Here is a 10,120-nt window from a genome sequence, read left to right as displayed (position 1 = left end):
CCAGCCATCCCAGTGGCTTATGTAGCATCAGGGACTCTGTTTTCTATCTTTGGGGGGTGTCTCTTCCCTTTCCCAGTTTCCTCTTGTCAAAGACCATTGTCCTGAATCCTGACCACCATCCAATGACTAGATTGACTGTTATGCAATCTAGTGATAAAACACCCTTCTTTGGAAATGTCTATTTAGAGAGCCAGAGAGATAGGAGAGGAGTGGCACGTGTGACTGGCCCAGCTTCCGAAGTGCTTAAGGTCCCCTAAACATTGCCAGGAGTGACCCAAATTCCCTCCACACTGCAAAGAGCGGTAGCAATACTACTACTATTTATTTCAGGGAGGAGTGCTGGGCTCAGAAGTGCTCAGGGGCTATTCCTGGCCCTCTGCTCAGGCGTGACCCTTGGTGATGTTTAGGGACCATATGTCGGGGATTCAAACAGGTCAGCTGCAGACAAGAGCCTTACCTCATGTAGTGTCTCTCCAGCACAATACTATTAATTCTAAAAATATTAAATGAGAACAATTTTTTAGGCGTGTATGTGAAGGGAGGGCCCCAAGCCGTGCTCAGGAGGCCATTCTCAGTCACATGGGTAATGTGTGGCTTCCCTGGCCCAGTGGTGCTAGGGGTTCCCAAGGGTCACACCTGACAGTGCTAGGAGGTCATTTGGTGCTAGGAGTCAAATTTGGGTCCCTATGCATGCAAAGTCTGCACCCCTGACCCCTTACTTACCTTCTGGTCCTGGAAGATATTTTTATTTTGCCAATGAAAATGTCTTTAATGGACAATACATATATATCTAGGTATAAATCACTGCATTTGATTCAGAAATACTGATTTGTAGGAAATTAACTTACAGGTGTGTACGTGCAGGTGCAAAATGACACCGAACAAGGCTATTGACTGCCATGCTTATAATAGCAGAAACTAGTGTCTTAATATTTATTCCTAGAGGGTTAACTAGTTATATTGACAAACTGAGCGCTGTGAAACTATTAAAAAGACATAGGAAGGGAGCGGGCGATTGCACAGGGAGTGAGGGTCTTGCCTTACATGCAGCTGACCCTGCTTTGCTGTCCAGAGCCGCGCATGCTCTCCTGAGCACCGCCTCGGGGTCACTCCTGAGAACAGAGCCAGAAACAGCCCCTGAGCAGCACCAAGTGTGGGCCAGATGTAAATAAATTCTATTATTTATTCAATAAACAGATGAATAAATAGACACAGGAAGCTCTTTATGACCGAATATAATTTTCAAAATCTGTTGCCTAGAGGCCAGAGCGATAGTCCAGCAGGTAGGAGACTCGCCTTGCAGACAGCCATCTGGGCTTGACCCCTGGTACCCTACAAGATCCCCTTAGCCCCACCGGGTGTGATTCCTGAGCCCAGAACCAGGAATCAGCTCTAAGCACCACCAGGTGGCCCCCACCCAACAAACAAACAACTTTTATTTGGTCTGGAGGGACAGTACAGCCCGTAGGGTGCTCGATCTGCACGTGGCCAGCCCAGGTTCAATCTCCAGCAACCCATATGGTCCCCCAAGCACTGCTGGGAGTAATTCCTGAGCGCAGAATCAGGAATAACCCCTGAGCATTACTGGATTATGATGCCCGCCCTGCCCCCGCCCCCTTGCAAAGTCTATTGTATAAAAACATCAAGATGTGAAGCAATTCATTAAGAAAACAACAGGGGCTGGAGCAATAGCACAGCAGGTAGGGTGTTTGCCTTGCACGCAGCTGACCTGGGTTTGATTCCCAGCATCCCATATGTTCCTCTGGGCACCGCCAGGGGTGATTCCTGAGTGCAGAGCCAGCATCACCAGGTGTGACCCAAAAAGCAAAAAAATAAGTAAATAAATAAAAGAAAACAACAACAAAAAATCCAGAAAACAAGACCAGATAGACAAAGCTATCACAACAGGAATAGGCGGGAAGCTCCCAGACAGACTGGAGGCAGACACACCCCCGCCACGAAAGAAGGGGTGCAGACCCCTCAGGAGGCGCCCCCAGGCATCTGTGTTTTTGCTGTCTTGGTCAAGACAAGCCAGTGCCCCTCACACAAACAGATTCTCAGCCACCTCTGGTCTGTCTTGTAGACTTTCTTCCACCTTTTTTTCCTTTCCTGATTCCTTATCACTTCTGATTGTCCCTTTTTCCTCTTGGGCATTTTGAATCACTCCTATGGCTAACCAAACATTTTGTGTATTTTAATTTTGGGGGGACCACACCCAGCAATGCTCAAGGCTTATTCCTGACTCTGTCCTCAGAGGTCACTCTTGGTGGATCCCAGGGGACTATAAAGGGTGTCAGGGATTAAATCCTGGTCTGCCATGTGCAAGGCAAGTGTCTTATTGCTGAACTATTGTTCTTCCCCCTGATTAATTTATTTACATAATTGAGATAACACAAACCCTGAGCATCGCAGGGTGTGACCCAAAAAGCAAAAAACAAAAAGATAAAATAACAAATTATGTCAGAGCTTTTTCCTTCCAATTTTTCCATTATGATCACTCAGTGTTTGATTTGGGAGATTGTATATGTATTTGATTTCCTTTATGGTATGTGAGACAGCCTCCTAGTAGTTTCACAAAATGCAGAAACACTGACAGGATTGACAGCGCTTAGACAACTTCATTTAATGATTTCGAGTTCACTGAACCGGAAGAAGAGGTCTTGGTGCTATTTTTGCTCTCAGGTTCATGGTTTGATAAAGATGGCGAATATATGTATCAGGTGTCAAGATAAAATGTAGAGGAATAGATAGGTTTGGATGATAGAATCAAAAAGTCATAAGAACTCTTTTTTTTTTTTACTTTAAACCAGCAGTGACACTGAAGAGGATAAATGTAGTAGATAGCACAGCAAGTAGGGCATTTGCCTTCCATGCAGCCATTTGCCTTCCATGCAGCCAACCCGGGTTCGATTCCTCCGCTCCTCTCGGAGCCCAGCAAGCTACCGAGAGTATCTAGCCCACATGGAAGAGCCTGGCAAGCTACCCATGGCGTATTCGATATGCCAAAAACAGTAACAACGGGTTTCACAATGGAGACATTACTGGTGCCCACTCCAGCAAATCAATGAGCAATGGGTTGACAGTGATTGAGGTAACACAGCAGTGTTAACATTTTTTCCTGTTTGAAACTTTATTTAAATACTGTGATTCACAAAGTTGTTCCTAATTCTGTCATTTCAGCTATTCAATATTTCAACACCAATTCCACCACCAATGTGACCTTCCTTCTACCAATGTCCCAAGTTAGCAACCTCCCAGCCTGCCCCCTTATGCAGACAAAAAATAATTTACTTTATATTGCATGTTCAAATATATGTCTCATAAGGCTGTTGCTAAGTTACTGTCTGAGGATCTGCTGTTTAAGGTGCTGGTTAAGCCTTCTATGTTATGTTTTCACTCATTGAGTTTAGTGCACTTCTACACAACATTCCCATCTAATTTTCTGTGTTCCTACTGGATTGCCAGTACTAGAACTTTGGAGATGTTGGGTGGCCACACATGAAAATAGTGTTAACATTTATGTCTTTTCTTTCTTTCTTTCTTCCTTTCTTTTTTTTTGCCACACTTGGCAGAGCTGAAAGACTCTTCTGGCTCCATGCCAGGAGTGACCCCGAGTTGTTGGTGTTGGGGATTCGAACCAGTATTGTATCTGCTGAGGCCACACGCAAGTACCTTACTTTCTGTTCTCTCTCTCTGGCTCAACATTTATGCTTTTATGGGGGTAGTGAGCAGGGGGCCACACCAAGTGGTGCTCAGGGGTTACTCCTAGCTTTGTGTCTAGAGTGTATTCCTGCAGGGGTTAGGGGACCATATGGGTTGTGAGGTCTGAACCTGGGTCTGCTGCATACAAGGCCAGCACCCTACCTGCTGTGTTATAACTTCTTGACATTGATGCCTTTGATAAAGATACAGCACCTCCACCACCAAAATCCCTCTGCCACCCTGCTGATGTGACTTCCAGTTCACCCTATTCCACTGCCCCATTAGATAACTTTGTTACCAATGTCACTGGACACTGTCCATTCTATCTCTTTGCTTCATTTTGCTTTGGTGCCAGGATCAAGCCAGGGCATAATTGGTGTGATGCAAGTACTCTACCTCATAGTCACATTCCCTCTTTACTTCTTGATATGCCACATAGGAGAGAGTTCATGGAGTATTTGATCTCCTCTGACTTATTTCACCCCACGTGGCACTCTTTAGTTCTATTTAGCTTGTAACAAAAGACAAGAGTCCATCTTTTCACACAGCGGAGGAGTATCCCATTGTGGGGTAGATGCCAATGGGTGTCATTGCTGGGCAACAAGGTAGTTCTATTTTTTTTTTTTTTGAGAAGTTTCCACACTTTTCATATGGAGGATGCCCCAGATGACACTCCCACCAATACTGAAAGAGGGTTCCTTTTCTTTGCACCCCTACACCACTGGTCATTTGTAGATTTTTTTCATATTTGCCATTCTCACTGGTGTGAAATGGTAGCTAACTCCGTCATTGTGCTTTGTACTTCCTGAGCACCTTTTCCTATGCCTCTTGACCATCTGGATGTATTCAGTGAGAAAATGTCTGTTCAGCTCCTCACCCCATTTTTGGATGGGGTTGTTCATTTTTTGGTTGTTGTTGGGGAGTTTTGTGAGTGCTTTCTAAAGCTTTGTCAGATGTATGGTCTCTGAATAAACTCTCCCATTCAGTGGGGTTATCTTTTTATTTTGCCATTATTTCTTGTTCTCTGCAGAGACACCTCCCCCCTTTTTTTGGGCTGAGCTGTTTCTGGTTTGTTGGTTTGATTTGGTTTTGGAGGTGCTCAGGGGCTACTCCGGTGAGGTGCAATCCCAGCTCCTGCAATAAAGCTTGTGCTCAGTCTTTTGTGTGATCCTTTTGGCCCCCTAAAAAAATCTTCAAAGGGTGGGGCTGGAGCGATCGAACAGCAGGTAGGGCATTTGCCTTGCACGAAGCCAACCTGGTTTCGAATCCCAGCATCCCATATGGTCCTATGAGCACCACCAGGAGTAATTCCTGAGTGCAGAGCCAGGAGTCACTCCTGTGCATCGCCGGTGTGACCCAAAAAGGAAAAAAAAAATCTTCAAATGGAAAATTAGAGTGAGTTCTTCTGCACACCCTATGACTTTCTACAACTGTGGGGAGGTCAGCTGGGTGCTTGTTGGCTTCAGGGAAAACATTCTCACAAGGAGGCGTCTGCTCTAGCCCTTGGCAGGCGAGGTCACTGTTAAAGGGATGAGTTGGGAGGTTTCTCCGGAGAAGGGGGACATCCCAAACGCGCTAGGCTTTTCTTTCAACTTTCTTTTTGAGACTTTATTTTCAATGTCCGTGAGCCATGTTTTGTTCATGTGATTCTTTTTGGTTGTTTGCTTCTTTTTGCTTTCTTTTCTGGCTTGCCTTCTCAAGCCTGTTTCTCACCTGCTTGTCCCTATGTCTCTCTGCTTGCTCTCAAGGTTGTGTTCTTTCTAAAATACCTTTTCCTTTTCTTCTCCTCCCCCCCCCACACACACCTTCCTAAGTTTCATTCAATAAAAGCTAGCTTGCTTCACTAAAATAAAATCTTTAACTACAGAAAAAGAAAATATAAGAAGTCTTAGAATTCTTAGGCATCCCATAATAATTGTCCTCTCTATTCATGGATAGAGAATGAATTAGGCCTATTTGTTATGCTGAAACTTCATGGGAAGTATTGTCACAGAAATGAGGGGTTTAACTTTCTTGACATGTATGAAAATGACAAAGGCAATTTTATTCCTCCCCTGGATCCCCTCTCCTGCTGACCATATTTATCAGGAAGTTCTTAAAGAAATGTAACCTTCATTCCTGTTACATAACAATGAGTGAAACCAGAGGGGCCTGAGCCATAGTACAGTGGGTAGGGCACTTGCCTCGCATTTAGTCAACTGTGTTCAATTCCTGGCACCCTGTATGGTTCCCTGAACCTGCTTGGAGTGTTCTCTGAGCTCAGAGTCAGGAATTAGCCCTAAGCACTCCTAGGTGTGGCCCCAAAACAAACAAACAAAAAAGTGAACCCAGAACCAGGGAGACCGCTCATGAGTTTGTAGTATGTACTTTGCATGTGGCAACCCTGAATTCTCTCTGCAGGGCCCTATGGCCTCCTAGGCAGCACCAGGAGCAACCTCTGAGCACCAAGCTGGGACTAGCCCCTGCTGGGTGTGGCCCCTAGGCCACTCTGGGGACTTTGGTCACATGTAAGTTTTGTTCTATATGCTTAAAGTATCATAGTGTGCCCAGTTGCCTTTCCAGGAGACTGGGGCACAGACCACAAGGGAGGAACTCAGACGAACCCAGCGCCATCCTCTCTACTCTTTGGTTATTGAATAAAATAGTTTTGCCGCCAATTTCCTTTCCTGCTATGCATAATGTTGTGTGCTCATGTGTTGGAGAAAGGCCAACATTTAAGGACAGTTTCAGTGTCAGATTATGATTTATGTGTTGACTCAATTAAGTACCGGAAACTAATTAAAATAACAATAAATATAAAATTCAAAATAAAGACATGATCTTACAAAACTAAGAAGAAAAGTAATATATATACACAAGGTCAAAACAGCCGCAGAATAGAGATGAGTACAAAATTAAGAGAAAAATCTTCCTGGGGACGGTTGAGGCTCAGCGGTAGAGCACTTGCTTTGCTTGTGTGATGCCTTGGGTTGCAACACAAAATAAGCCACCAAATAATGTAGTACTAAGGTTAGCTTTCAAAGACACACACACACGCATATACAGAGATAGATAGATAGATAAATAGACCACTTCTCTTCCATACTATATTTACTTTAAAGAATTGTTTAATAGCCAACTCTTGTAGGTATTTTGTGGCAAGAGAATTTTTGTATTCTCTAGTCCTTCATTGATAAGGGAAGTGTTCATTCCTAGTCTTCACAGCTATAAGAGCAACTTTTTAATATCTATAATTATCTTATTAGGGGTGGACAAGTAGTGTAGGGGTTCAGCCGCTTGCCTTGCATGCAGTTGACCCCAGTTCAGTTGCCGGAACCCCATATTGTCCTTTGCTAGAAATGATCCTTGAGCACAGAGCCAGGAGTGTAATGGCAAATAAGAAGCTGTATGTAATGAGAATTAGAAAACTGTAATGATAATTAAGAAAGTGTGATGGGGACTGAGAAGCTGAAACTGACCCCCTAAATGAGACGAGGGAGAAGCATTCCTTTTATGATCCCAACTGACGAAGTTAAAGGCCCACCCGCCCACTGGATGTTTTTCTGGGCGAGTACTGGGCCCGACAGATTTATGGGAATGCAGAGGCGACAGGCCCTGAAGGCTGCACCAAGTGGTCGTGATATATGACACTGGCTGTTTTCCCTTTGAGCGCCTGAAGGCTGTGCCATGTGGGAAGGAGGCATTAATTGTTTTTTTGCCCATTACCTCTGTATCTCCTGTTTCACTGATAAGAATGCACGTAGTTTGTGGCCCACCTTTAGAGGATAAAAGGGAGATCCCCTCAGCAAACAGGCTCCGAGTCTCTTTCTCTTCGAACTTAGGGTCCTCAGCGCTGAGCCTCTAATAAACTCACTATCCCAACCTGAGCCCTCGCCCCACTCTCTTTTTGCTCAACAACAGGAGTAAGCCCTGAGCATCATCAGGTGTTGCCCAATTGGACCTTTCCACCAATTATCTCTCCTCTTCAATAGATTTTTATTTTAAAGCAAACATCTAATGGAAAGTCAATATTTGTTATCTAAAAATTTGAACTCTAATGTGTAATCTTTTGCGACTGGAGAGCCCCGGGAGGCTCTCTCTGGCCGCCTGTGTTTGGTAGACAGGGCCACTTCCCCCCACCCCCACAGTCAGTGCTGTGGGGCGGACAAAGGAGGAAAGAGGTCGCCAGGCTGGTTGGTCGCCAGCAAAGTTGCCCTTTGCTCCATTCTCCCCATGTGCCTGTTCCAGTCTCACTAAGCCCCTCGTTCTAGTCTCACGCTGCCCCTCCTTCCCGTCTCCTCCAGTCTCTCCCGCTCATCCCTCCCTGCTCCATCTTGCTGCTGCGTCTCTCACCTATCCACGTGCCTGTGCCTGTATTCTTCCCCTACATTCTTCTCCCTCTGTCCCCCTTGCTAGTCTCTCCGCGCTCCATCTTGCAGTCTGCTCTCTCTCTCTCTCTCTCTCTCTCTCTCTCTCTCTCTCTCTCTCTCTCTCTCTCTCTCCAACCCCCCCCCCCATTGGCGGTAGCCACCACACCCCTTTATAGAGCAAAATCAACATGTGAAAGCTGATCAGGCTCAAGGGCGGAAATACCACCTAGGGGTGTTTCTCCTCTCCTCAGTCCAGTAGCTTATAACATATTAATTCTACTTCTTACTATTAGTTATTTTGTATGGACACAGTAAGAGATACATTGAGCTTGTAGGGTGGCTCTCCTGGGGACATCTCGCTATGGAACTCAAACCATAGTGCTCAGGCCAGATTAATCCTTCCTAACCCTAGCAGGGTCCTATCTAGTGGTTACTTTTTGGATCATGACAGAATTTGTCCATGACCATGCTCTTAACTTATATAGTTAAGTATTATGGCAGCAGGCCCATTTCAATGCCCGGGTAGCTCACTGCTTGCCCTGGGTCCATCCAGTTCCTCATCAGGACCCAGCTTTTGAGGTGCTAGGAAGGAAGGACAACTGAGGCTTACGTAGAGAGAACAGATGCCCAGGGGATAATATTATCTGGAGTCAATTAACTTTCAAGTTACAAAAGCATAGGTTTATTGTTTGTTTGTTTTTTAAAATATAATTCATATGTATATATTTTAAAATCAAACACAATTAAATAGAATATGGTTTAAGTACATGAATACTTTGTTTTAGAATAATAGAGGTGGTACGTAGTATCAAAAACTTATACATAGCCTTGTTGCTTCTGTTGATGAAACAGCGTGCCTCTAAACAATCAAATATTGCAATGAAATAAATTCTCTATTCATTCCTTTCTCAAGGACAGAGGTGATTAGTAATTATATATATCTATATTTTTGTAATCATATATATTTATATAATTTTTTGTGTGTTTTTTGCAAAGTCTGAGCAAAAGCAGTAACACCTAAGAGAATGAATGCTCTTTCCCCTTCGCCACCTGAGAGGAGGAGGCCTTGGCTCCGCTCAGCCAGGGAAGTGTGCCTTCCAAGGGCAGCCGCTGATGGCTGCAAGGTTCAGAGGACAGTGAGGGTGTCTCCTACTGTTCCCAGGACAGAAGGATGAAGGGCTGTCGCTGCACACTTCCCAGCTCACAGAAAAGAAAGGGGAGGGGGTCGAAGCTGAAATCTTTCCCCCACCCCACCCCTATTCACCCACCTTTAAAAAAGAAAGCACAACCTGGGAATAAACATTTTGCTCAGTGTCCCATAGGAAGAAACTGGAGTGACATTAGCATTTCATTCCTTTCCAAACGCTAAATTAGCTATCTGGAGTGCAGCATTCCAGAAGAGTCAGTCTTAATGCTCAAAGTCGAGTAGAGGCATCCTTCTGTCTGCAAGGGAGACCCAGTTCAAGCAGACTGCACCTCAGGAGCAGTCAAAATGTGAAAACCGTATCCTGTCACCAAAGGGAAGGACAGTATCATGACACTCATCCGTCAGCATCCTTCCAAATGAATGCCTCCGTGAAGGCGGATTGCAAGGAGCCTTTACCCAGCTAGAGAAAACCACCAGCGAGCACCACGCCGCCACGCCCAGGCGCTCAGACTCACCCTGACTCCGTCTCAGGAGGTCAGAGCAAGCACCTCTGGTACCTCTTCCTGCTGCTGTTAGGGTGGCTCCCGCCACAGGTGCGTGCCAAATACCAACCCTTTGTCACCTGCCTCCCACAGTTTTCCTGTGTCTATACAAAAAAGGACATTGCTCTGAGTTAACTATGCAAAGGACTTAAGGAGAAGAGAAAAGCAATATTTACAAGTTAACGGAGCACAAAGAAAGAGGTTACAAATAAACACAGAGGAATGGGAGCACTGTGATGGGAGTAACCCAATAAACCTAAGCTCCCCGTGGCAAGGCAGAAAGGACAAAGCAATGTTATCCTCCACTCTAGTACTTCTTGCCATTGGTTTGCTCTTCTACAGGAAAAGGGGAGATTCTTAGGACCTTCCCTGAATGGCTG

The sequence above is a fragment of the Sorex araneus genome, chromosome 5 (assembly GCF_027595985.1).
Source record: "Sorex araneus isolate mSorAra2 chromosome 5, mSorAra2.pri, whole genome shotgun sequence".
NCBI classification, from domain to species: domain Eukaryota; kingdom Metazoa; phylum Chordata; class Mammalia; order Eulipotyphla; family Soricidae; genus Sorex; species Sorex araneus.
Note: the sequence above shows the minus strand (reverse complement) of the source record.